The 26,378-nt window shown below is 50.8% G+C and overlaps 1 long non-coding RNA gene across 1 annotated transcript; it reads right to left on the bottom strand.

Moving 5' to 3' along the window:
* Positions 1–227: 227 nt before the first annotated feature.
* On the bottom strand, positions 228–22,258 carry LOC110259354 (uncharacterized). The gene is made up of 3 exons (XR_014837780.1): positions 21,700–22,258; positions 7,403–7,568; positions 228–3,469 (listed from the first exon to the last, which is right to left on the bottom strand). It is a non-coding gene; the product is annotated as an uncharacterized LOC110259354 (long non-coding RNA).
* Between the last annotated feature and the right edge of the window lie 4,120 nt (positions 22,259–26,378).

Here is a 26,378-nt window from a genome sequence, read left to right as displayed (position 1 = left end):
ATCTGAAGGACAGCGTATTGATCTTCAGGTTGCAAAAAAAATTAAATGATATCCCTTTTTGTTATTTAAAACGCTGCTTAAGCAATTCCGTAATGGAACAGCCCGGCCCGGGTCCAGGAAGTCCCAAGTCGGCCGGCAGACTCTCTGGATTGGGTGGAGGACGAGAGAATGTGAACTCGGGCCCTGTCTTCCCCTGGGTAATTGATGACCCCCGGAGAACAGCTCCATTTTGCCGGCGACTTGCACTACTTTGATTTATTAAAGACATAACAATTATGAAAATAGCTGATTTATAATCAACTCGCCCAGGGCCCTAATTGATTTCTGGGGCGAAATTTAGAATGGGAGATATTGACACCTTGAGAAGAGGGACCAGCCTTGGGGATGGGCTGTGATGGGGTGGCTGGCGGGGCCGGCAGGAGGACAGACAGGAGACAGAGGCTTGAGTCTGGCTGCATTCTTTGTCATCTCATGAAGTTCGGGGCTTCTGCTCAGCTCTGCCTGAGATATTCAAGCCCCAATGGACACCACCATTTCCGAACGACGAAGGCCAGCCTCGGCTCCAGCAGAGGGCCATGTGCCATTTTGCCCACAAATTCCTCAGCATTTGGAGAGTTCCTCAGTTACATCTACAGCAACCATGACAGCCTGGCACCACAAATGGGAATGAATCTGCCCCATGATGTCCAGAACCTTCTCTTTCTCCAGAGCCCTGTGCTAAGACTGCCAAACGTGGCCAGTAAAAAGACAGGAGGCTCAGTTCAGTCTGAGTTTCAGACAAATAAGTGAGTTTTGGCATAAGTATATCCAATGCAATATTTGGGATATACTTACACCAGAGAAATAATTATTCATGGTTTGTCTGAAATATCCATTTAACTGGGCATTAACTGACAGTATTTTATCTGTCAAGCCTACTGTGACATTCAAGACCCCAGCTCTCAAGATCCCCACAGGGGCAAAAAGATACATGCACAGCAATGTTCACAGCAGCACAATTTACAATAGCCAAGACATGGAAGCAACCTAAATGCCCATTAACAGGTGAATGGATAAAGAAGATGTAGCACATATATACAGCGGAATATTACTCAGCCATAAAAAAGAACAAAATAATGCCATTTGCAACAACATGGATGGAGTTAGCGATTGTCATACTAAGGGAAGTCAGACAAAGACAAATACAGGATATCGCTTATATGCGGGATCTAAAAAATAACACAAATGAACTTATTTAGAAAACAGAAATAGGCTCACAGGCAGAGAAAGCAAACTTATGGTTAACAAAGGGGGAAGGGAGAAGGGATAAATTAGGAGTCTGGGATTAACCAATACACACTACTATGTATAAAAGAGATAAACAACAAGGACCTGTATAGCACAGGGAACTATATTCAATATCCTATAATTAAATCATAGTGGAAAAACATGAAAAAGAATATATATATATAACTGAATCACTTTGCTGTACACCTCAAACACTGTACATAAATAAAAAAAAAAAAGATTCCCCCAGGGGCCCATTCACTAGATGAAGAGATTAAGCCAAGGAGATATTCAGTGCCTGCCCAAGATCACACGGTGAATGTCTTAAGATTCAACCCGACCCTGAAGTCTGAGCCTTCCAAAGCCTCCAAAATTCCACATTGCTTTTGGAGGTAAAAGATCACAGACTTTCTTTTTGTGTCATGGCAGATTATTCTGGTAGCAGCTCTGCCTTGTTATTGCTGTATGACCTTGAAAAAAAGGGCTTGGCCTCTCTGGGCCTCAGTCTCCAACCCTGGAAAATGGGCTTAATCAGAAGATCTGCATCCCAGGTTGTTGGAGAGGAAAAAACCATTTGTGGGTGCCTACACTGGAAGAGCACATGGTATACCAAAGGGGTCATTTGGTCCCCCCGGGTAATAACAAAGATAGAAAGAGACAGAGGGTTAGAGAAAAGGGACAGAGACAGCAATAGGAGTCAGAGACATAAAAGAAAGAGCCAAGGCACAGAGACAAAGAGACAGCAGCAGAGAGAAGGACGCACCACATTTGGAGACAGGGTGGCCCCGGAGGGTGGCAAATAGGTCGGCAACTCAGAAGGTTCTAGTAGTTTCTGTCAGGGGAGGAGAGAGCAAAGGAAGAGCCCCAAGGCATGCAGGATCCAGAGCTCAGGGGCCGGCAGCAGCCCGTGCCCAGTCTCCGTGACGGCCCTGCTAAGCAGTTTTAAGTATCGTTAAAGATAAAATAATTTTTCCCCGTCTGAGCTGTGTGATTGACGTGGTGATAGGCCCCACCGACAGGGAGAAGGTCAAGCTGGAATGTAATCAGTTTTTTCCAGAGCGATGCATAAACATGATGGCACAGCAGCTAGGAAAGGCGGGAGGGACCCGAGGCTGTCCTGGAACCCTTTGAGCTCCCAACCACAAAGCATGATGGGGCCACGGGGGATATTGCGGGCCAGGGGGACTTCCTGGAGGAGGCGTGGCTGCCGCCAGGATTAGAAAGAAAAGGCGTCACAGGCAGAGGAGACTGCAGAAGCAAACCAGTGGAGGTTGGACATATCCCTTCAGGCATCTTCCCCACCTGATCGTTATGCATTAATCCCAGCTTTGAACCTTCCATGGCTCCCAGCTACCCTCTCCATCTCAGAGTTCAAAGCCTGGTTCTCCCTATTTGCTGTGTGATCTTGGGTATGTCACCCTCCCTCCCAGCCTCCATCTCCTAATCTGTAAAACGGGGACATCACAGTACTCCCCCACCCAAGCCCCATGGATAAGGTGAAAGAACTCAAAGAACAGAACAGCAGTATCAATGCTTGCGGTTGCAAGTGACAGGAAAACCCGATTAACTTGCTCCAACGTGAGGAAAACATTTTTCATCTTCAACAACAAATCATCAACGTCTTTACTGAAAAGGCACCACTTCCAAGAGCCTTCACTTATCAATCCCTGTTCTCTCGTTTACCCTCCTTTGTTTTTCTCCCTATTACTAATCATTTCCTGATAGTACCTATTTGTTCAGTATCTGCCCCCTCCTTCCCCAAATATCAGCTCCCTGAAGGTGAGAATTTTGGTCTATTTTGTTACACTTTCCCCATAGCACACAGATGGTGCTTGTTAAAGGCTTGTTAAATAAATGGATGACTTCTTCATCCAAGGACTACTGAGTCCATTATTCAAGAACAGAATTCTGTGTCTTCCTCAGGATACCTACCATATTGCTCCTCATGGTCCAAAATGATTGCCAAAGCACCAACCATCACATCCTTGTTCTAGCAGCAGGAAGGAAGGAAGTTGGGAGGACAAAGGAGGTTTTCTCCAGTGGCCTATCTACTATAAGGAGCCTTCCCAGAAGCTCCCCCCCCCCCAAATCTCATTGGCCAGAACTTAGTCACATGGCCACACCTAGCTAGTGAGCTGCAAGAGAGTCTGGGAAATGTAGTCTTCAACAAAGTGCCATCCTGTTTCTCCCACGATCCAGCAACCTAGGGGAGGAAGGACAAGAGCCTGGACATTAAGAGGCAGAGAACAAGGGACCCACTCCTAACCCTCACATCTGCCACTGCCAGTTACCACCTGTATTCATTTTCTCCAGCTGCTGTAACAAATAACCACAAACTCAGTGAAACAGTAAAACAACCCAAATGTGTTTTCTTACACTTCTGGAGATCACCATTCCCACATGGGTCTCACTGGGGTAAAAATCAAGGTGTCGGCAGGGCTGGTTCCTGCTGGAGGCTCTGGGGGAGAAGCCATTTCTTGCCTTTTGCAGCACTCCTTGGCTGCTGGCCCCTTCCTCCACGTTCACAGCCAGCATTGGCCAGTGGAGTCCTTCTCACGCCTCCATCTTGCTTTCCCTCTCCCTTTCCTGCCTCCCTCTTTCATTTTTAAGGAGATTACATTGGCCCCACCTGGACACTCCAGGCCACCCTCTCTCTCTTAAAGTCTCTTAAAGCAAGACTAGCAAGCTTCAAGCCATCGGCAACTTTAATTCCCTTTTGCCCCTTTAAGGGGATTTGCCAGTTTGGGATGACAACCTTCACCCTCCTGGACCTCCCTAACTCCTCCTCACAGCCTCCATGAAGGAGAAAATAGCACCGTGCCCATTGCCCAGATCAGAACATTGAGGCCCCCAGAGCTTGAACAACTTGCCCATGGTCCCCTGAGTCTTGTAAATTCCAAAAGTCAGAATTCAAACCCAGGCGGGTGTGATCGCGAAGCCCCTGCCTGCTTCATCCACGGCGCTGTTTGTAACTACAGCTGTGACCTGTCTTGTTACTATTACTGTGGCTATTATGAGCACCTGCTACTCCTGCACCAGCCTCCAGGGAATGTGCTCTAAGTGACCCTCTAGAGAAGGGTGTTGCAAAGGCGAGCACAGGAGTTCCCATGGTGGCACAGCAGAAACAAATCTGACTGGGAACCCTGGGGTCCTTGGTTCGATCCCTGGCCTGGCTCAGTGGGTTAAAGATCCAGCGTTGCCATGAGCTGTGGTGTAGGTCGCAGACGCGGCTCTGATCCTGCATGATTGTGGCTGTGGGGTAGGCTGGCAGCTGCATCTCTCATTGGACCCCTCGCCCGGAACCTCCATATGCCATGAGTGCAGCCCTAAAAAGAAAAAAAAAAAAAAAAAAAAAAAACAGGAGTTCCCGTGGTGGCGCAGCGGAAACAAATCCGACTAGGAACTGTGAAGGTTGCGGGTTGGATCCCTGGCCTTGCTCAGTGGGTTAAGGATCTGGCATTGCCGTGAGGTGGGTGTAGGCCGCAGATGTGGCTTGGATCTGGTGTTGCTGTGGCTGTGGTGTAGACTGGTGGCTACAGCTCTGATTAGACCCCAAGCCTGAGAACTTCCATATGCCATGGGTGCAGCCCTCAAAAGACAAAAAAAAAAGAAAAAAAAACCAAAGGCAAGCACAAAGGCTTCAACAGGGAGGTTGAAGGGCATTCCAAGGTCACTCCAAGGGGTGGTAACCCCACAACCTGAGCCCAAGTCTGCCTGGCTACAGACTACTGCCCTCCCTGCCTCTGGGGAGAAAGTCCCTCCTCACTGGGCCATGGAGGACCCAGCTTGGGTTTTTTGGCAGCACCAAGGGTCTCCCTAAGCCCTTTCTCTTTCTGGCAGAGGCTGGAACAGCAGCAGTGGAGGGGGAAGCAGGCCAAGTGCTGAGTCTGCAAGATGACATATCCCGCAAAAGCCACCAGCCATGTGGTCACGGCGGCCCAGGGCTCTGGAGGTGATGGATCTCCCCCGGCTCCCCTGCTGGCTGCCACCCTCCCACCCCCACCCTGGCACCCTCTGTCTCCCCCTCTCCCGGACTCTGCCCAGCTTCCTGCCTCCTCCAGGAAGCATCATTCCAGAACCCCCCAGGCCGGGAGGTCAAACCCCAATAATCATGGAAACACTCAGAGGGTATAGCACAAATCATGGAGTCCACAGGCTGAGCCCCCACCTCATCTCCTCCACTAATGCTGCGCCATCTAATAAATCTTGCTCTGCGTCAGTTTCCTTGTCTGTAAAATGGGTTTGAGAAAAAGAATCTATGTCATAGGACTGACATGAGAGTTACATGAACTATGACAAGCACTTTGAATATTGTTGGGTTGTAGGAGATTTTAAGGTAGTCGGGAAGGCTTCCTGGAAGAGGCGATATTCAATTTGGGCCTTAAAATATGAGGAGAGGAGCTGCCTGGTGGCTCAGTGAGTTAAGGATCCAATATTGTCACTGATGTGGCTTGGGTCACTGCTGTGGTGTGGGTTCAACCCCTGGTCCAGGAACTTCTACATGCTGTGGGCGTGGCTGAAAAATATATACATGAAGAGAAATTGGAAGGACCAGCAGAAGGGAGAGGTAAGGCCCGGAGGATGGACTGGCTAGGAGTTAAAGGAAGTTAGAGCACTGAGAGGGGAGGTGGGCCGGAACCACCAAAAGGCCTCAAATGCCCTGTGGAAAGAATCAGGACTTTGCCACAGGTACTAGGGAGCCATGGAAAGTTTTCCAGCAGGAGGGTGAGAGCATCAGTGCAGCTATGATTTTAGGGTGATGAGCCCACCTTCAGATCAGGGTGGGACTAAAGATCTAACCTCCAAGGCAGAGCCCGCCAGGCCCCCTACTCCACCCCCTGGGGGTACCTGGGGCTGGGCAGTGTCTCAGTGGGGCACCTGAGGTGGGGGAGGAGGACGATAAGCACATGGGTGCAGCACATAAGGGGAAATGGAGGCAGAGAAAGAGGGTCACTGGCTTGCTCAGGGCCACAGGACAGGCAAGTTCCAGGGCTGGGATTTGAACCCAGGCAGTCTGGCTCCAAGGCCCTCATGGTTTTTTTTCTTTTTTGCTTTTTAGGGCCACACCCATGGCATATGGAAGTTCCCAGGCTAGGGGTCTAATCAGAGCTACAGCCACAGGCCTATGCCACAGCCACAGCAACACGGGATCTGAGCCATGTCTGCAACCTACACCACAGCTCATGGTAACACCAGATCCCCAACCCACTGGGCGAGACCAGTGATTGAACCTGCATCCTCATGTATTCTAGTCCAGTTGGTTAACCATTGAGCCGCGAAGGGAACTCCACAAAGCCCTCATCTTTTTTTATTTTTTATTTTATTTATTTATTTATTTATTTATTTTGTCTTTTTGCTAGTTCTTTGGGCCACTTCTGCGGCATATGGAGGTTCCCAAGCTAGGGGTCTAATCGGAGCTGTAGCCGCTGGCCTACGCCAGGGCCACAGCAATGCGGGATCCGAGCCGCGTCTGCAACCTACACCACAGCTCGCGGCAACGCCGGATCATTAACCCACTGAGCAAGGCCAGGGACCGAACCCGCAACCTCATGGTTCCTAGTCGGATTCGTTAACCACTGCGCCACGACGGGAACTCTCAAGGCCCTCATCTTTAAGCCCTTTACAGGAAGGGCTTCTGCCTTCAGTACCAAGCTCCAGCCCTAAAGCAGCTCACTTAGACTCAGCCTCCCTATTGTCCTTAACACCTCCCAGGTATTAGCTGATCCCCTCCCCTGTCACCCCCAGCAGCCCCTGGGCCATCCAGCCTCTGGGTCCAGCCAAAGCCTTTCTGCAATTAAATAGGCTCTAGTGGACACACACATATACACACACACACACACACACACACATCACTTGCTTGGTGCCCATTATGGGCTGAACTGTGTTACCCCAAAATTTATACATTGAAATCCTAACCCCTAGGACCTCAGCACGTGACTGTATTTGGAGACAAGGTCATTAAGGAGGTAATTAAGCTAAAATGAGGTCATGAGGGTGGGCTGTAATCCAATATGACTGGTGTCCTTATAAGAAGAGGAGATTAGGACAGAGACACGCACAGAGGGGAGACATGTGAGGACACGGGGAGAAAGCAGCCATCTGCAAGCCAAGGAGAAGAAATCAATCCTGCAGACACCTTGTCTCAGACTTATCTCCAGCCTCCAGAAGTGTGAAAAAATAAGTTCTTGTTGTTTGAGCCACCTAATCTGTGGTACATTGTGATGGCAGCCCCAGCAAACTCCACATTGCCCATGAGACAAGCTTCCCCAGGTCCAGAACTTCAATAGTCAGGGATCTTTGGTCTGTAAATGACAAAATAAACAAATACTTGATTCAGACTAGCTTAAACAGAAAGGGAGCTGTTGTAACAAAATCTATGGCTTCAGGCATAGTTCAATCCAGGTGCTCAAATCATAACAAGATCATCTGCTTTCCTCTCTATTAATTCCATTCGCTGGGGTTGGGGGGCTTCCCACATGGTGATTAGATAGCTCCTAGGAAGACCAGGTTTCTATCAGCTCAGTAACCCTAGAGAAAGTGTGTCATTGTCCCCCTAAATTCAGCAAATGTTCAGGAGTTCATGCTGATTGGACCAACTTGGGTCATGTTGGGTGGCCTCAAGCCAAGCACTGAAGCCAGAGGTTCAGAATCCCCTGATTGGCCAGCCCCGGGTATTTTTGATTGGGCTCCTCCAGATAGACACCCTGAGGCAAAAATGAGGGCCTTACTGTGTGGGCAACTGGAGCTCATTGGGGGCCTCTAGGATACCATGTAGAGCATGCCTTGGAGTTATCTCAAGACAGGGACAAGGGAGCTGCAGTATTTGTCACTGACTTCCCATTTATAAAGGCTAAGGGCTGCAATAATTCTCCTGTCTTCTGGCCTGCTCTGCCCATGGCTAAGTGAGCTCTAGCACTCACAAAGTACCATCAGAGAGATGGCTGCAAATGTTCTCAGTAGGCAGTCAGCTCAAGAGGATACAGGTGGGGTTGCTCCATGGAATCTCAGCCTCCCTCCCTGGAGCCCTGCCTGAACCTCATGAGCCAAAAGCATGACAAGGGAGCGCCCCCAACCCCCCGGCCCCAGGAAAATCTAAGTGAAGGGAGGGTGCAGGAGAGGCTGTAAAAGCAAAAAATTGTCTAAATGGAGTCAGTTTCCCTTCATTCTTCCCATGAATGTCATATGTTCCTAATGGCTGCCTCCTGATATTTCCCTCAAATTTTCCAAGACCTTCAGGCCCCTTATCAGTTGAAAGGGGTGATCATGCTTTCAAACTATACAGAGAGGACCAGGGGGTGGGAATAGAAGGGGCCATTCTGCTCTTGCTTCTGTAGCTGCCACAAGGTGGCGCTGCTGAACAATGGTCTTGCACAGTCTTGTCTGCTTTCCCCTGGCTTGTCTTCACTAAGCCAAATTCTTGCACAGAACCCAGTCGAACTCCAACGTGGGTCCCCAAGGTTAGAGTCACTTGGCTTTTACTTATGAGTGAGTTCAGGCCTCAATCACCAGGACAGGGAAAGTGAATGAGCCAGGACTTCCAGCCTCCATCACATTTTACATTAGAACCAAACAGCTTCTTCCCCCAACCCTCCCTCCCACTTCCTTTAGAACTAAGTTCCCACTGGGACACCGCTGAATATCCTTGCCTTTTTTTTTTTTTTTTTTTTTGGTCTTTTTAGGGCCACACCCACGGCATATGGACATTCCCAGGCTACAGGTCGAATCAGAGCTGCAGCTGCTGGCCACAGCCACAGCAACACCAGATCCGAGCTGCACCTGCAACCTATGCCACAGCTCACAGCAACACAAGATCCTTAACCCACTGAGCAAGGCCAGGGATCTTACCCACATCTTCCTGGATACTAGTCGGGTTCATAACCTGCTAAGCCATAACGGGAACTCCCCTTGCCCACCTCTATACCTCCCTTGGAGCCACCTCTACCTATCAGAGAACCTCAGAAGGGAAGGAAAAGGAACATCAATCCCTTTGCTCCCATGAGTTCCACCTCATCTCCACCAGCCCACTCTGCACACCAAGGAGTTTGGGGATAGGTGTATTAGTCAGCAATCACTGCATAACAAGTTCCCAGTCCCAGCAGCTTAACCTAACACTCATTTATTATCTCAGTTTCTGTGGATCAAGAGTCTAGACAGTGCTTAGCGGGTCCAACATGCTACGGGTTTCCTGCAAGACTGCAACCAAGGTGTCAGCTGAGGCCACAGCCATCTGTAGGTTCAACTGGAACCAGATCTGTCTGCATGTTCAAGAGGCCTTGCACACTTCCACTCACTTTCTTGGAGCCTAGCTGCCATGCACGTAACCCCAGGCTGGTCTGCCAGGACAGCATCCCTGCTCTTCATGGAAGAAAGCCCAATTGTCCCAGCCAACAGCCAGCTGACCCTCACATGAGGGAGCCCAGCCAAGATTCGCTGAGCCGCCTGCAACCCCAAGTTGAGTGCAGAGGCAGGAATGAGTCTGGATGAGATCAGAAGAATCACCTGGCTCATCAGCAGACTCCTGAACCCCAAGAAAGGCTTAGTGCTTTCAGCCCTTGGATTGGGGGCTGGTTTGACAAATCCAATCTGTGACAGCACCATCATCACCATTCTGCCACGACCACGGGCACCCACTTAAATATGAATAAAACCAGGAGGAATCATTCAACTGACTCTCTCCCTAAATAAAGAAGTTCTACTTCACGGACTTTAGCTGTCTCGACTCTACAAAGGAAATGCGGCTGGCAGCTTCTCCTGATTAAAAAATGTCAAGTTCCACCTCGCCAGGCATCTCAATACCCTCCTTTTCCATCCACCTTCCCAGGAAGGCTCAGGAGGGTGGGGAGGCTCTTTTAGGCTTGCGGACTGGACCAGAGTTCCCAGGGCCACTCGGCTGCCCAAAATGGGACCCCCTGCCCGCCCTGCTCGTCCTGGCTGCTTGCTACAGATGTCTCCTGAGGATCTGCTGGCCTTTTCTTTACAATGCCCAAGACCTACTCAAGAAGAAGAAGCCATGCTGAATGGAGGATGGCAGAACTGGCTTTGGGAAGCCTCAAACCTCAGCACCTGCAGCCGGGGAGCAACATGTGTTGCAGATTTGGCCATGACCTTGAGCTTGTCACTGTCCAGGAACCCTTGGCAAAGAAATGACATCCCTCTGTCTACTTCCCTGACCCATCCCTAAGTCCCCTAAACCGCCTCCAAGGTCTGGCTTCTGACAGCACTGCCCAGACCTGCCCCCAGCATCTCCATTCTCACTGGTCGATGTCACAGCTGTACCTGTAAATAAATACAGTTACTCTCACCCCAGAAAGCAAGGATTCTCAGCTGAAGAGCTCAGTGGTCAAGAGCAGAACCTCTAGAATCAGGGACCTCCCTGGTGGTCTAAGTAGTTAGGACTGGCCATTTTTGCCATTGTGGCCTGAGATCCCACATCAAGCATCTACATGCTGCAGTCAAAAAAAAAAAAAAAATGTGTATGCAAAAAAAAAAACGCAAACAAAAAGCACAACAAACAAATAAACAAAAACCCTCTAGAATTAGACCCATGTAGAAAGCTTAGGAGAAGGGGAAGACATAAGGATGAAATGATAATCCATCTACACAAGGGAGTCCCACTCACTGTGTAAAAGAATGAGGACTCCCATAGAAAGACACCAAGATACTTGTTAAGATAAAAAAGTAAGGGAGTTCCCGTCATGGCTCAGTGGTTAACGAATCCAACTGGGAACCATGAGGTTGCAGGTTTGGTCCCTGGCCTTGCTCAGTGGGTTGACGATCCGCGTTGCCGTGAGCTGTGGTGTAGGTTGCAGACGTGGCTCGGATCCCACATTGCTGTGGCTGTGGCGTAGGCCAGTGGCTACAGCTCTGATTGGACCCTAGCCTGGGAACCTCCATATGCCGCAGGAGCAGCCTAAGAAATGGCAAAAAGACAAAAAAAAAAAAAAAAAGATAAAAAAGTAAAAGTAATGGATGCAGCGTTTTGGTTTGGGTAAGCTAAAAAAAAGAAAAAAACAGGGAGTTCCCATCATGGCTCAGCGGAAATGAATCTGACTAATATCCATGAGGATACAGGTTCCATCCCTGGCCTCGATCAGTGGGCTAAGGATCCAGCGTTGTCGTGAGCTGTGGTGTAAATCACCACAAATGCAACTCGGATCCAGCGTTGCTGTGGCTCTGGCGTGGATCGGCAGCTGCAGCTCTGATTGGAGCCCCAGCCCTGGGAACTTCCATATGATGTGGATATGATGTGGGTGTGGCCCTAAAAAGCGGGGGCGGGGGGGGGGGACGAAAAACATTTCTGGGAGTTCCCTGGTGGCTCAGCTAGTTAAGCATCTGGACTGGTTACTGCTGGGACTCAGGTCACTGCTGTGGTGTGGGTTTGATTGCTTGCCTGGAAATTTCTGCATGCTGAAGGTGCCGCCAAAAACACACACACACATTTTGTGGATGGATGGTGGCGATGTCTGCACAACAATGAGAATTACATAAAGCCACTGAGCTGCTCGCTTAACCATGGCTCAGATGCTTAAGTTTTATGTCACGGATGCTTGGCCACAATTTCAAAGCAAGATGGGGGCACAGAAGGAAAGGGTTTTTTTTTTTTTCTCTCTCCAAGGGTGACCCCCACCTTGGGCTTCCCACACCACAGCCCCTCATGGGAGGCTGGGAAGCAGCATTCAGGAGCCAGTTTAGAGAAAGTGAGACCCAGAGAGGGTGAGGAGCGGCCCAGGGCCACACAGCAAGGAGGACGCACAGACAGAACTTAAGAGACTCTAGTGGGGCCCGAACGAACAAGGTGAACAAGGCGATCCCTCTCTAGGGAGCCACTGATTTTGCTTAAGCTTCTGGGGGGCAGCGGGGAGGCAAAGTAAGGGGGAAGCATCTTCTTTCCTTGTTGGAGCCTTGGAAATCCCTCCCTGGGGAAGGCCGCTGCTGGGGAGGACATCCCTGATAAGTCTCCATCTGGAGATCAGGTGATTCATTATTGTCAGCAAAGTTCTCCAGAGGCTTGGGGCTTACAGATAGTCACCCTTGATACAGGGCAATAGAGTTATCAAGGAGCTCGGGGGCTGCCTAGATGGTGGGGCCAAGGTATTGGAGCCAGGAAGGGTCTTGAAAATGGCCCTGCCATCATCTACTTGCAGAGAAGGGGGCACGGGAGCCAGAGAAGGGGGAATCTGGCCAAGGTCACAGGGCCAAAGAGGGGCAAGATGGTCCCCCATTGCGCCCATGGTAAACCTGAGTCAAGTCCTGTTCCCCTTCTGCCCAAGGCCCTCCAGGGCTCCCAGCTCCCTGGGGCAAAAGCCCAAATCCACCTCACAGCCCACAAGTCCTGCACAACCTGCCTCATCCCCTCTCTGCCCTCACCTCCTCCCTCTCTCTCCCTCCCGGCCCCTCTGGCACTCAGCAAAGTGCCAGACAAACACAAAAGGAAAAACACAAAAGGACCCAATGAAGAATGAATGGGGACCCTGAACACCTCTGGGTTCCGAAAGGAATTTCTAGTCCACGGCCTCTGCTTGAACTCCTCCCTGGATGGGGAGCTCACTATCTCCCAACACTCCCATTTCATCCCTGAGCTGTCTGGTCATAAGCAAGCTCCTCCTGAAAATCTGGGCTGAGTTTTGTGCCCTGAAGTGTGTGTGTGTGTGTGTGTGTGTGTATTTGAGGGATGAAAGAGTGAAATGAGGTCAAGAGCAGAAATTCTGGAATCTCTGTGGGCTGATCACTGTTTTGAATATTTGGAAAGCCTCCCTGCGGCCCTGGGAGTGAAGTTACTTTAGACTGACTCCCTCTCTCTTTCCCTTGCCCTCTCTCTCTCTTCCTTTCTCTCCCCACTCCTCTCTGTCTCTGTCTCTGTCTCTGTCTCTCTCTCTCTCTCACACACACACACACACACACAATTTCTCTATTTTTCTCTTTCCTTTCTATTTTTGTCTCTGTGTTTCTGTTTTTCTGTCTCTGGATCCCTTGCTGTTCACAGTCACAGAGATACCAACACAACTCCTCAGCCCCAAAAGAAAATTGCTGGCCACCCCAGCAGCAGAATAATTGAATCGGTGGGCGGCCGGGATTGAATCAAGCGTGAGGGGAGAGGGGGAGAGGCAGTGTGTGTGTTGGGGGGGGTGCGCTTAGCTATGAGCAGCAGGAGTGCAGCTGTAGGGGGAGAGAGGCTATGAAATCTCACCAACAGGCCCGGTTTCCCCTACAATAAACCCAAGACAATCTGACCCCTACACAAAGAGCTAGAAGTCTGTCTCGGCAACCCCAACACACAGGCTGCTCAATTCTCCGAGTCACTTGGTAGGGCCAGGATGGGGATGGGGGGTGGCTACACCAAGGTCCACTGGTGGAACAGCCACCTCTTTATTTCAAGGAGAGGTTCATTCCTGTTCATCCCTTCATCCTCAAGTCCCCTCATCCCCTGACCACTCACAGCCCCGCCCATCCTCCATCCATCTGTCAACACCTATGGCTCCACCCATCCTTCCATCCAATTCTCACCCACCCATAGCCCCACCCATCCTCCATCCATCCCTCACCCACCCAACCCCCCATCATTCTTCCGTCTCCCACCTTATCTGCCCCACTCACCCACCCACTTATGCATCCATCCATCTCCCCACTCACTTACCCACAGGTCAAACATTCAGCAGATGCTTATTAAGCTCCTATGGAGGGCCCCTCTCCGTACTGGGTGCCAGAGACACTGGGATAAAAATGACAGCTCCAAGCCCCTGCTCAATTGGAGCTTAGCATCTAACTGGGAAGATAAATGTTAAACACACAATTTGAACAACCCACTCCATCACTGAAATTGTGACAGTTCCTGAAGATAGGCTCAGGGTGTTCTGGGAGGTAGGATTTGGGAGGGGATGAGGGATGAGGCTTCTTTGGTTGGGGGGCCATGGAAAGGCTCCCAGCAGGAATAGTGTGACATGCAGAGGGAACAGCGTAAGCAAAGGAGAGGCTGATGTCCAGGGTCTGGTTCAAGAGCAGGGCACATGAAGCCACCCCTGGACATGAAGTGGGGATCTTGGATGAGAAGTGGGTTGTGGGGGGGAAGCGGCTGGCCCCAGATTGGGTGTTTTAGGGAGCGTGTCAAGGCAGATGGACAGGAATCAAAAACAGGGGACAGGAAGGCAATGGAGATGAGAAGGCACAGCCAGAGAGGTGGGAGAAAAACCAAGGGTGGTGGAATCTCAAAGCTACTTTGTCCAGATGGAGAACTTAAGGTCCAGGGATCCTGGGGCTCTGCTTCCCTCCCCAGCCCCACCGGTGACCAGTGACTGCCATGTCCCTTCCTTGTGTCAGACAGCCACAGAGGCCCTGAGGACCACTGAGGGAGACCTTCCATCGGTGGTTTCTGATCCCAGCCCTGCCGGCTCTCACTGGCCAAGCTACACAGCTAATCTAGCAGCCTCCACATTCTCAGCTGTGAAATGGGAATATTTGAGCCACTCCAGGAGGCTGCAGGAAAGCACTGAAGCCAATATGACCACAGCAAGAAGTTATTGTGTCCTATACACCCTACCTAGCATGGCCTCCTGGTCACTGCATCATTCATTCAGTCCATTAACAAATATTTATCGAATGCCCAGATGCTGTTCACAGCTGTGAACAAAACACACACAGTTCCTCTGTCCTCAAGGAGCTGATATTAAAGTAGAGTGATACAGAGAATTAGATGCAAATGCCTAATCTAATTTCGGGAAGCAATAAGAATTCTAAAGCAGAGAAAGGGGACAGAAATGGTTGGGGCAGGGGAGGGGTTCCCATTGTGCCTCAGCTGTAACGAATCAGACTAGTGTCCATGAGGATGTGGGTTAGATCCCTGGCCTCACTCAGTGGGTAAGGATCCAGCATTACCATGAGCTGTGGTGTAGGTTGCAGACATGGCTGGGATTCTGCGTTGCTGTGGTTGTGGTGTAGGCTGGCAGCTGCAGCTCCGATTCAATCCCTACACTGGGAACTTCCATATGTCACGGATGTGGCCCTAAAAAGAAAAGAAAAGAAAAGAAAAGAAAAAAGAAAAGAGTTAGGGGGATGCCTGTTCTCTGGGGGTAGTCAGGGAAGGCTTCCCTGAGGAGGTGGTGAGTGAGCTGAGACTGTGGAAAGAAGCATCTACCTGGCCAAGAGTTTTGGGAAAGGCATTCCAGGCAGCAGGAACTGCAGTGCAAGGCCCTGAGGTAGGATCAAGTTTGGCATCTTAGGAATCAGCTCTGGGAGTCCCCTGGTGGTCTAGCAGTTAAGGAATCTGCTGTGGCTCAGATTTGATCCCTGGCTTGGGAACTTCCACATGCCATGGGCATAGCCAAGGGCAGGAGAAAGGGGTCCATGCCCCCAACACCCCATCCCCAGCCATGCTTGCTTCTCCTTTGTCGCAATCCCTACCACGTGCCTTGCTATACATTTTCCTTATTTATCTTGCCTATTTTTTCTCTCTCCAACTGTCAGCTTCATAAAGATGGGGACTTCCTTCCTTCTGGCTTCCCTGTTCCCGGCTCTGCTTCCAGAGCCGGGAACAGTGCCAGACCCATAGTAGACCCTCAATACGAAACTTTGAATGAATGAATGAACGAACGAACAGGCATCATTCCCATCACAAGGGCCAGGTAGGAAGGCAATCAAAGGCTCCGACCACTTCAAGAGGCCCCTTTAAGAGGTCAGAGCTGAGAGATATGGGGTCGGGACCTCCCTTGATTACTGAGATTCTAATTAACTCCAGGGCCGAGAGGGCCGCCCCGCTCAGAGGAATTATAGATAAGTTTGCATCCAAGTGTTTGAGCATTGGCTCTAACGGGGTGGGCAGCAGCTCCTCCTCCCCCCCCCAACCCCTGCCAGCCAGCTGGCCAGGGAGGCGGGCGCTGAAAGAGGTCATTTGCATAGGCAGGTAATTGGTTTTGCAAATAAATCTGGTTCTTGAAATTTGTAGATTAGCAATAATACGTCTCCAGATGAGAGAGAAAGGTCACGGATGAATAAAACAACAATTAAACTTTCAGGAGATTATGAAACTAAACAGAAACCTGGCACAGGGCGGCCGAGAGAATAGAGAGTGGGGCAGGGAAGGTGGAAGGGGTCTGCTGGGGGTGGGGGGCGGTCTGCTGTCCTGGAGAAATAGTCCATGTTCTGAACTGCTTCATAGGAGCATATGCTGTGAGTCAGGCTCTGGGCACAATGGGATCTACTCAGGACAGTTATCAGGATCCCATTTCTCCGTAAAGAAAACTGAGGTCCAAGGAGAGAGAAGCTGATGCCCAAGGCAGCATAAGGCAGGATTCGAACCCAAGACCAGCTCTGCACTGTCCTGGGTGGCAGTGAGCCTCATTTCACAGTAGAAAGGAAGAGAAAGGAAGAGGATGGACCACCTCCCCTCAGTCTCTCGGCTCTGTGACCAGGAGCATCCGCACACAGTGCCTCAGTCTTTCCACGCCTCTGAAACTGGGGCGCAGAGCATTTGATGGGAGATTTTTTAATTTGCAAATGTTTTTGTACTTGTGTGGCAATTAAATGTGGCATAGCAGCGAATGGACCAGGCACTATGCCCGGCGTGATGAGGATGCTCCTCTGGTCATCCTGGGATCCTGGCTGCAAGCAACAGAAATACGCTCCAGGAAACACAGCAGAACTGAAATTTATAGATAACTCTGGGGCTGGAAAGGAAAGCTGGAGGAAGAGGGTCAGCTGATAGGAAACGGGAACTCAGTAGATCACAAACACAACCATATTTTGCTCCTCACCAGCACATGACCTTGGTGAATCACCTTTCCCTCTCCAGACCTCAGTTTCCAAATCTCTAAGAGGGGGAAATCATTGTGCCTGCTTTCTTTATTCAGTGTAGTCTTTCAAAATATTTCCTGAGCCCCGAGTGAGCACCAGGCACTCTTCTGAGCACTAGGAATGCAGCTGAGAGCAAAACTAGCAGAAATCTCTGTCCTGGTTGAGCTCAAAGCCTAATGAGGGAGACAGACAATGAGCAAGCAAATCAGTAGGTCGGCAGGGTTTTAGAGAGGGCTAAATGCTAGGAAGAAAATTAGGGCAGGGAAGGAGGCATTGGGAAGGAACAAGAATTGGAGAGGGAGGACAGGTTGTGAATTTTTTTTTTTTTTTTTTTTTTTGGTCTTTTAGGGCCTCACCCATGGCATATGGAGGTTCCCAGGCTAGGCTAGGGGTGAATCAGAGCTATCGCCGCTGGTTTACGCCACAGCCACAGCCATGCCAGATCCTTAACCCACTGGGTCCTCATGGGTATTAGTCAGATTCGTTTCCACTGAGCCACAACAGGAACTCCTTTTTTTTTTTTTTAATGGCTGCAGCATATAGAATTTCCCAGGTTAGGGATTGAATCTGAGCCACAGCTGTGGCAGCACCAGATCCTTTAACCCACTTCCCCAGGCTGGGGATCAATCTGGCACTTCCTCAGTGATCTGAGCCACTGCAATTGGGCTCTTAGCCCACTCCGCCACAGTGGGAACTCTGGCTTGCCATTTTAAACAAGATGTTCAAGGAAACCGTCTGAAAAGGTGATATTTAAACAGAGATATGAATGGGGGAGGAGATGTGTGGGAAGAGAATTCCAGGCAGTGGGAACAGCATATGCAAAGGCCCTGGGGCAGAACTGTACCTGGCATGTTGGAGGAACAGTTATAAGACCTGTGTGTCTGGAGCAGAGTGAGGGAGGGAAGGGGGGACAGAGGAAGAAGGTGAGGGCAGGGAGGAGATGGGGGCAGGTCATGAAGATTTCTTTGTCCAGAGGGCAAAGAGAAAGGACGTTCTCCTGTAACAGTGACAAATATTCATTCCTCCTTCCATTTGGTGGTAGAGATTCTGGGCTGGTCCCCAATGTTCATGCTCTACTTTCTCCTTTAGAAATAGAACCTGCTCAGGTAAAGACTACATTTCCTAGCCACCCCGATGCTCAATGTGACCATTTGATGTTGTGGATAATATGATGTGAGCAGTAATGGTGCATGTAACTTCCATGCTGGAACCTCGGAAGATAAGGACAGGCCTGCCTCTACCCCTTCTTCCCTTCCCCCTCTGCCCTCATCTGGAAGGTGGCAGTGAGGGCAGAAGGTAGAGCAGCCATTATGGTCCACAAAATGGACCACAACGGAGTTCCCATTGTGGCCCAGAAGAAATGAATCTGACTAGTATCCATGAGGATACAGATTCAATCCCTGGCCTCATTCAGTGGGTTAAGGATCCAGCGTTGCCATGAGCTGCAGTGAGTGTAGGTCACAGACACAGCTCGGATCTGGCATTGCTGGGGCTGTGGTGTAGGCTGGCAGCTATACCTCCAATTCAACCCCCGAGGGTTGGGAACTTCCACATGCCATGGGTGTGGCCCTAAAAAGACAAAAAAACAACAACAACAACAACAAGATGGACCACAAGATGGAAGTTTGGCTGAGAAGGTAGAAGTCTGCCTATCTGAGATTGTCCATTGGTTCTCCAGCAGACTTAGTCTTTTTGTTGTTGTTGTCTTTTTTAGGGCCACACCCACAGCACATGGAGGGTCCCAGGCTAGTGGTCGAATCGGAGCTGCAGCTGCCGGCCTACACCACAGCTTAAGGCAACGCCAGATCCTTAACCCACGGAGCGAGTTCAGGGATCAAACCTGCATCCTCATGGATACCAGTCAGATTCACTTCTGCTGAGCCACGACAGGAACTCCCACTTAGCCTTATTCCGAGATATTTTCATGGATATCCATATTCCCCTACATTCTCTTCACCTTCACGTCTCCCTCTCTCTTCCAAAATTTGGCAGCTCCACCAAAGCTTTTTACCTCTAAATCCTATGTCAGTGGCAATTCTGTAAGGCAAAAGACCAGAGAGGGTGAGTGACCTAGCTGAGTCACAGAGTCCAGATAGCCTGTCTAAAGGAAGCAGAAGAGTGAACCTGGCTGAGAGAAGATGGCCCACTGACCTTCTGGCCTGAGAACAGTGGACAGTGGGAACCCACTGAGTGCCTCCTCTGTCAGAGCTGGCTAATCTCATTCATTCCCCAAACACTTATTGGGCAACTGCTGTGTGCTTCCAGACACTGGGACCAAAATACAGTCATCCTCTCCTTCTCAGGGCTCAGACGTTAGCTGTGCTGGAGTCTGAGGCTTCCTGGAGGTGGTAATGTGTATCCTGAGATGAAGAGGGGAAGGCATGGCAATCCACATGATGGGAACAGCAGGAGCAAAGGCTCAGAGTCCAAGTGCGGTGGGTGTGAGTTCCTGAGAGCCCTCAGAGCAGGGGAGAGATGAAGCCAGAGACACAATGCAGGTGAAGTGCTGAGGGCAAAGACAATGGGGAGCCAGGGGAGGATTTAAAGCAGTGGAGAGGTGAGATCAGATGTGCCTTTGAGAAGGTCCCAGGAGGAGGGCTAGGAGGGGCGGAGCCTGGAAGACAGTCCAGATGAGAGACGGGTGCAGGACCAGGCTGCTGCCTCCCGCACCACATCCCCTTGCAGCCTCGCTGCGACCGGGCGCGAGCAGGAAGGAGAGGCGGGAGGGGGTACCTGGCAGCCAAAAGCCCAGCGGCTAATGAGCCCGGTGCGGCGCGGGCTATTTTTAGCAGCCGCTCCTTGGGACGCCTAATCGCTCCGGCCTGCTCCCCGCCAGGCTGCCATGGAAACGCTCCGCGCCGCCGCCGGGAGCTCGGTCCCCGGTCCCGGCCTGCGCTGCCCGCCCTCCAGCCCCGGCCCAGGGCGCGAGCTCTGCCACCGCCAGAGGGGCCCCGCCGTGCCCTCCCGCATCGCCGCTGTGTGACCCGCGGACACCTCTGCCCGTCTCTGGGCCTTAGAGGGTAAGGTGGCTATCAGCGTGGACTCTGGAGGCTAAATCCCAGGTTCGAATCCCCGCTGAGCCAGCGGCGCGGGGGCGCGCCCTCAAGCTTGACTTGGAGCCTTGGTTCCTCATCTTTAAAATGGGTGCCGCCTCATATGAGTGCAGAAACCGGTGGCCTGGAGCTCGAAGCTCAGCCGCTGGCCCCAGTGATTTCAGCCACCCATTGAACACCTACTGTACGCCAAGCATTGCCCTAAACCGTCCACGCATTCGTTTTATTTGTTTAATCCAGAGGCATTTTTCAGACTACATTTTTACAGATGGGGCTTTTGCTACAGAGAGGTTAAGTGGTCTGCCTGAGGTCACACAGCATGCACATGGTGGAGCCGGGATCTGAACCCAGGCCAGCTGGCTCTGGAATCCCAACGCTAAAGCACTCATGGAACTGCACAGATGTTTAAACTGGAATGTGGGAGGTGTGGGGGGTGTAGGGGGAGGTTGTGCTTATTCCCCAAGGAAGGCCTCAGGAGTGGTGGCCACCCAAGGAGGGACTTGGTTTTCATCCCCCACCTTGCTGGAGGAAACCAGGAGTGAGAGGCATCACTCCCCCAGAGGACAAATGGGGACACTGAGGCAAAGGATGAGGACAGCAGATTGTCGGATGCTGAGCCCAGGAGCTCAGGTCTCTCTCATCACTGAGAGCTTTTATGGAGGGGCCCTGGGCTTGTGGGCCTAGGCAGCCCGCCAGGCAGGCTGGCTGACACCAGAAGCTATTCTGGGCCCTGTGGCTCAGACAAGTTGATGGGGAGGGGCTGAGCATCAGGAAGGAGGGGTCCAAGCTGGGGAGGGGAGAACAAAGCCCAGAGCTGGCCTGGACAGGAGAGGGAAAGGGGGAGAGTGGAGAGGGAGGGGGAGTGGGAGAAGAGAGGAGGAGGAGGGGCACACTGGACAAAGCAGGCCTCCAGGCTTATCCATGCCTCAGTTTCCTCATCTGTAAAATGGGGGTGTGGACCATCACAGTTCCCACGTCCTAGGGGCTGCTGGGGTGATCAGAACATCTAGTGCAGGGTCTCATCCATCTGCATTTAACGTTTGGATGTTTTGTTCTGTTTAGAGTTTTTACACTGGTTTGGATTCTTCATTTTTTATTTTTTATTTATTTATTTTGTCTTTTTAGGGCCGCACCCGCAGCATATGGAGGTTCCCAGGCTAGGGGTCCAATCAGAGCTACGGCTGCCGGCCTACACCACAGCCACTGCATCGCCAGATCCAAGCCATCCCTGCGACCTACACCACAGCTCACAGCAACACCTGATCCTTAACCCACTGAGCAAGACCAGGGAACTCTTGGTTTGGGGTCTTTAAAATATGTCTTAAGGAGTTCCCATCGTGGCTCAATGGGAACAAATCTGACTAGCACCCAAGAGGATGAGGGTTTGATCCCTGGCCTTGCCCAGTGAGTATTGCCCGGTATTCTGTGATAACCTGTATGAGAAAAGAACCAGAAAAAGAATGGATGTGTGTACACATATAACAGAATCACTTTGTTGTACAGCACAGATTATCACAATATTGTAAATCAACTATACTTCAATAAAACTTTTAAAAAATGGAAAAAATAAACACCAGAAAAATAAAATAGTACTTACCTTGCTGGCTGGATCTGTGAGGGCCTCCTTAAGTTTTGCATTCCAGGCAAGAAAGGTGCTAATATCTGCCTGGTGACAATCCTGTAAGTTGCTCAGAACTGTTCCAGGCACATGGTAAGCACCCAAGGAGCAGGGGGATGAATGTGACTAATATTTACGGAGGGCCCAAAGCTGCAAACATCTGGATGTCAAGTCATCCCAGTGCCGGTTATTATTCTTCACTATTGTTAGGTACCAAGCTCGGCCCTGGGACCTTAGGCCTTGGAAGGTGATGGAATAGCCTGTATCAGCCTATCCTGATCGGTAGCAACGAGGGAGGAGGGCGGGAAGCAAGCATCCTGTAGCGTGGAAGCAGTTGCCCTGAACTAGAATCCGCCCGCCTCCTTCCCACAGCCTGGCTGGGCCCTGGGCCCGCGGTTCAACCTGGAGCGCCCCCTGTTCCTCCTCCGAGGTTGCACCCCGCGGGGGTGGCCGGGGTGGGGGCGCTTGGCCCAGCTGTCCAGAGCTGGGTTCAACAGGGGGTCACAGGTCCCCGTCCCCATTCCCCAGTCACCCTGGCGGCTGGAAGGGCTGGGGAGGGGAGGCCAAGGTTACCTCGCCCCTCCCCCAGACTAGCTATAATTAGCCCCGAGATGAATTAAACATGAGGCCGACCCAGCTCCGCTCTGACATTATAATTGTTCCGGGGCAGCAGGCAGAGGGAGGGGCTGCTGGGGGAGGCTGGGGGAAGGGAGAAGGTACATACCAGCCCCGAGCACCTGCTGTGGTCCACCAGGTGGCCCTTGAGGCTCAAGAAGGCGGGAGGCTCAGGAGTCGGCGATGAAGGGGTGAAGCTGTCAGGCCTGGATCATTAAAGCCGCCAGCCGGCATGTACCTTCCTGGGGCCTTTTACTTCAGTTTCCTGCTAACACACCTGAGTTTCCACCATTACAACGTCTATCAGGAGTTCCCACTCTGGCACAGTGGCTTAAGGATCCTGCGTTTTTTTGCAGCCCTTAGGGTTTAATCCCCGCCCCCGCGCAGTGGGTTAAGGCTCACTTAACCAGCTAGGTAGCAGCTGCCCCTCATATTTGGAAACTTCAAGAGACTTCAGAGGAGTTCCCATTGTGGCTCAGTGGGTTAAGAACCTGACTAGTATCCATGAGGATGCAGGTTCAATCCCTGGCCTCGCTCAGTGGGTTACAGATCCCGTGTTGCCACAAGCTATGGTGAAGCTTGCACATGGGGCTGGGATCTGGCATAGCTGTGGCTGTGGCTAGGCCCCCGAAGCAGCGCCTCCAATTCAACCCCCAGCCTGGGAACTTCCATATCCTGCACCTTCAGCCCTAAGAAAAAGAAGGAAAAAAAAAAAAAAGACCTCAGGCCTGTTCTTTCCTCACTGTACCTCAGTCTTCCCATCTGTGTGATGGACCTATGGTGGCCAGAGGCAGCCTTGGGGTAGGGAGACAGGTGGCAGGCTCTCACTCTGGGGGTCGCCTCTCCCTGCCCCAGCCCTGCACCAGTTAAATTAATTCCCTAGACCCTGAACCCTAGGAAAGGGTGAAATCTCCCCAAAGTTGGCCAAAAAAAAAAAAAAAGAAAGCTCTTGCAAAATGGGTTGATAGCTCATAGCTCCCAGCAATATTGTGAAATGAGCTAAGAAGAGTGTAAATATTCAGCACATACTCAGTGCTTACAGCTGTTTGCCATGGTTCCAAACAAGACCACATCATTTTTTTAACAGTTATATATTTACTTCAACAAATAGCCACCCAAATTTATATACCATCTACTCTGCTCAAAAAATATATATATATGGGTTTTCCTGGTAGGATATAAAGGTGCATTTTTTTATATAAATAGATTTCATTGGGAAAGAATGAGAAGGAGGTTTAGAGAAAAAATGATGAAGCAAATGAGGGAAGCCTGGAGCTGGGAGCCGCTTGGGTAATAGATTTCTCAGACTGTTCCTGGGCCTAGTAATTAATCCTGAGGGGCTAATTAAGTCCGGGCTTCCGCTCCAGCCACTCAGCGGCCTCCCTCCCAGCCTTCCCTCTCCCCAGGGGAGGCCCAGCCTGGCCCACCCTTGCCAGGGCCTCCCTCCTACTGTGCTGCCAAGCCCCCAGATCCCAGGGCTTAATCATCTGGAATTAAGGTTTAATCAGAGGACTTTACTGCAGGGAGGGGAGGCTGGGTGGGAGGAACAGCCTCCCAGGTGCAGCAGCGCCTAGAATAGGGTGAGGCAAGTGTGCCAGTGTGAAGCCAGCATGGGTCAAAACCTGTCAATATTTAACACTTAGATACTTTGTTCACTGTAGATGTTCTTGCCCTCATTGTGAGTTTTTTCAGAGGTTGCATTAAAATAGTATTTATCCAGGGAGTTCTGGTCATGGCTTGGTGGTAACAAACCCCACTAGGATCCATGAGGAAGCAGGTGCCATCCCTGGCCTTGCTCAGTGGGTTAAGGATCCGGTATTGCTGTGAGCTGTGGTGTAGGTCACAGATGCAGCTCAGATCCTATGTTGCTATGGCTGTGGCTGTGGTGTAGGCCAGCAGCTGCAGCTCTGATTCAGCCCTGAGCCTGGAAATTTCCATGTGCCGCGCCTGCAGCCCTAGGAAAAAAAATAGTATTTATCGGGATGACTGAGGTTCCCCCCCCTCCCCAGTTTTATGGAGAATTAATTGACATACATCAATGCATAAGTTTAAGGCCAACAGCATGATGGTTTGATTTACACATGTTGTGAAGTGATTACCACGATAGGTTCAGCTCACATCCATCTTCTCATATAAATGCAATAAAAAGAAAGAGAAAAGAATAAAGGGGAAAAATATTTCCTCTTGTGATGAGCGCTCTTAGGATTTACTCTCGTAACAGCTTTCCTGTGTATTAAACAGCAGTGTTAGCTGCAGTCATGATCTTGTACATTACATCCCTGGTGCTTTTTTTTTCTTTTTAGGGCTGCACATGTGGCATATGGAGATTCCCAGACTAGGAACGGCAGCTGCCAGCCACAGCCACAGCGATGCAGGATCCGAGCTGCATCTGCAACCTACACCAAAGCTTGCAGCAACGCCTGATCCTTAACCCACTAAGGCCAGGGGTCAAACCTGCATCCTCATGGATACTATTTGGGATCTGAAGCTGCTGAGCCACAACAGGAACTCCCTTATTTATCTTACAACTGGAAGTTCGTACCTTTTGATCACTTTCCTCCGAACCTCCTAAGCTGTGTGTGGAGGCCAGTGCCTCATTCTCCTCACCCTAATCCAGGTCCTAAGCATCTGAGCTCATTTGAGCCTCACCACAGTAAGAAGGATGTCTACTGTTGGACCGATTTTATGGATGAAAAACTCAGGTTGCTCGGTTAAGGGGAGGCAGAGCAAGATTCAAACCCTTGACTCCACGGAGGTGGGTTTATTGCCTGTCCAGGGACAGTGCAACCAGCCTTCCCCAGCCCCTCTGACCATTTGCTCTTGCTAAACCCACACATCCCATCCATCTAGGAGGAAAAGCCTATGCCCATCCCACAGGGTCCTGCAGGACCTGCCCACGCCCCCTCCTTTCCTCCCTCTCCCTCACTGGCTCACTCTGTCCTAGCCACACAGGCATCCTCATTCTTTCTGCAACACGCCAGGCACTGTCCTGCCTCAGGGCCTTTGTACTGGATGTTTCCTCTGCCTGGAACCCTCATCCCCCATCTCCACTCACAGGGACCAGTGAAGTTGCCTCCACCATGGCCTCCTGGCTTCCAAACTCACCCACAAGAGGGCGCCCGTGAGCGCCTGAATCAGGGCCTGCCCCTGCCCCCGCCCCCGGCCCCGCAAGCGCACAGCCATCCAGGGCTCCAGCCTCTCTCAGTCCTCCCCATTGCCCACAAGACCTGGCATGACCTACCCCCAAAGCCAATGAGATCCTGGGAAGGCTGTGGGCAGAGGAGGGGCGGGGCCTGACTCAAGTGCTCACAGTCGGCCTCTGGTGGCTGCTTCTGGAAGGAGTGTAGGGAGTGAGAGTGAGTGACCAAGGACCAGGGCAGAGGTGACTGCACTGGTCCAGTAAGGGATAATCATATATCCTAATTCTATACTGTTCAATATGGGAGCCACTGGCATTTAAAATGTGACTGGTTCAAGCTGAGATGCTCTGTATGTTTAAAACACGTCAGATTCAAAAGACTTGGTATTAAAAAAGAAAATGTAAGAAAGCGCATTAATAGAGTTCCCATCGTGGCTCAGTGATTAATAACGAATCCGACTAGGAACCATGAGGTTACAGGTTCGATCCCTGGCCTCACTCAGTGGGTTAACAATCCGGCATTGCCGTGAGCTGTGGTGTAGGTCACAGATTCGGCTCGGATCCCCCACTGCTGTGGCTGTGGTGTAGGCCGGCGACTATAGCTCCAGTTAGACCCCTAGCCTGGGAACCTCCATATGCCGTGGGTGTGGCCCTAGAAAAGTCAAAAAAAAAAGAAAGAAAGTGCATTAATAATTTTTTACAGTAATTGCATGTTAAAATGATATTTTGGGTGTATTGAGTTAAATAAAATACATTATTAAAAGTAACATCGCCTTTTACTTTTTTTTCTTGTGGCTATCAGAAAATTTTGAATAACATGAGTTGGCTTTCATGATCTAAGATGCGGCAGCCTTTGCACAGCCCTCCAGAGGGCGCTGTGTCCTTGTGGTGATGTTGGGCAACC

The sequence above is a fragment of the Sus scrofa genome, chromosome 2 (genome assembly GCF_054392235.1).
Source record: "Sus scrofa isolate SSC_HxYL_T2T_F1_AM1 chromosome 2, Sscrofa_HxYL_maternal_Yorkshire_Landrace_v2.0, whole genome shotgun sequence".
Taxonomy (NCBI): domain Eukaryota; kingdom Metazoa; phylum Chordata; class Mammalia; order Artiodactyla; family Suidae; genus Sus; species Sus scrofa.
This window is presented reverse-complemented; position numbering and strand designations above follow the sequence as displayed.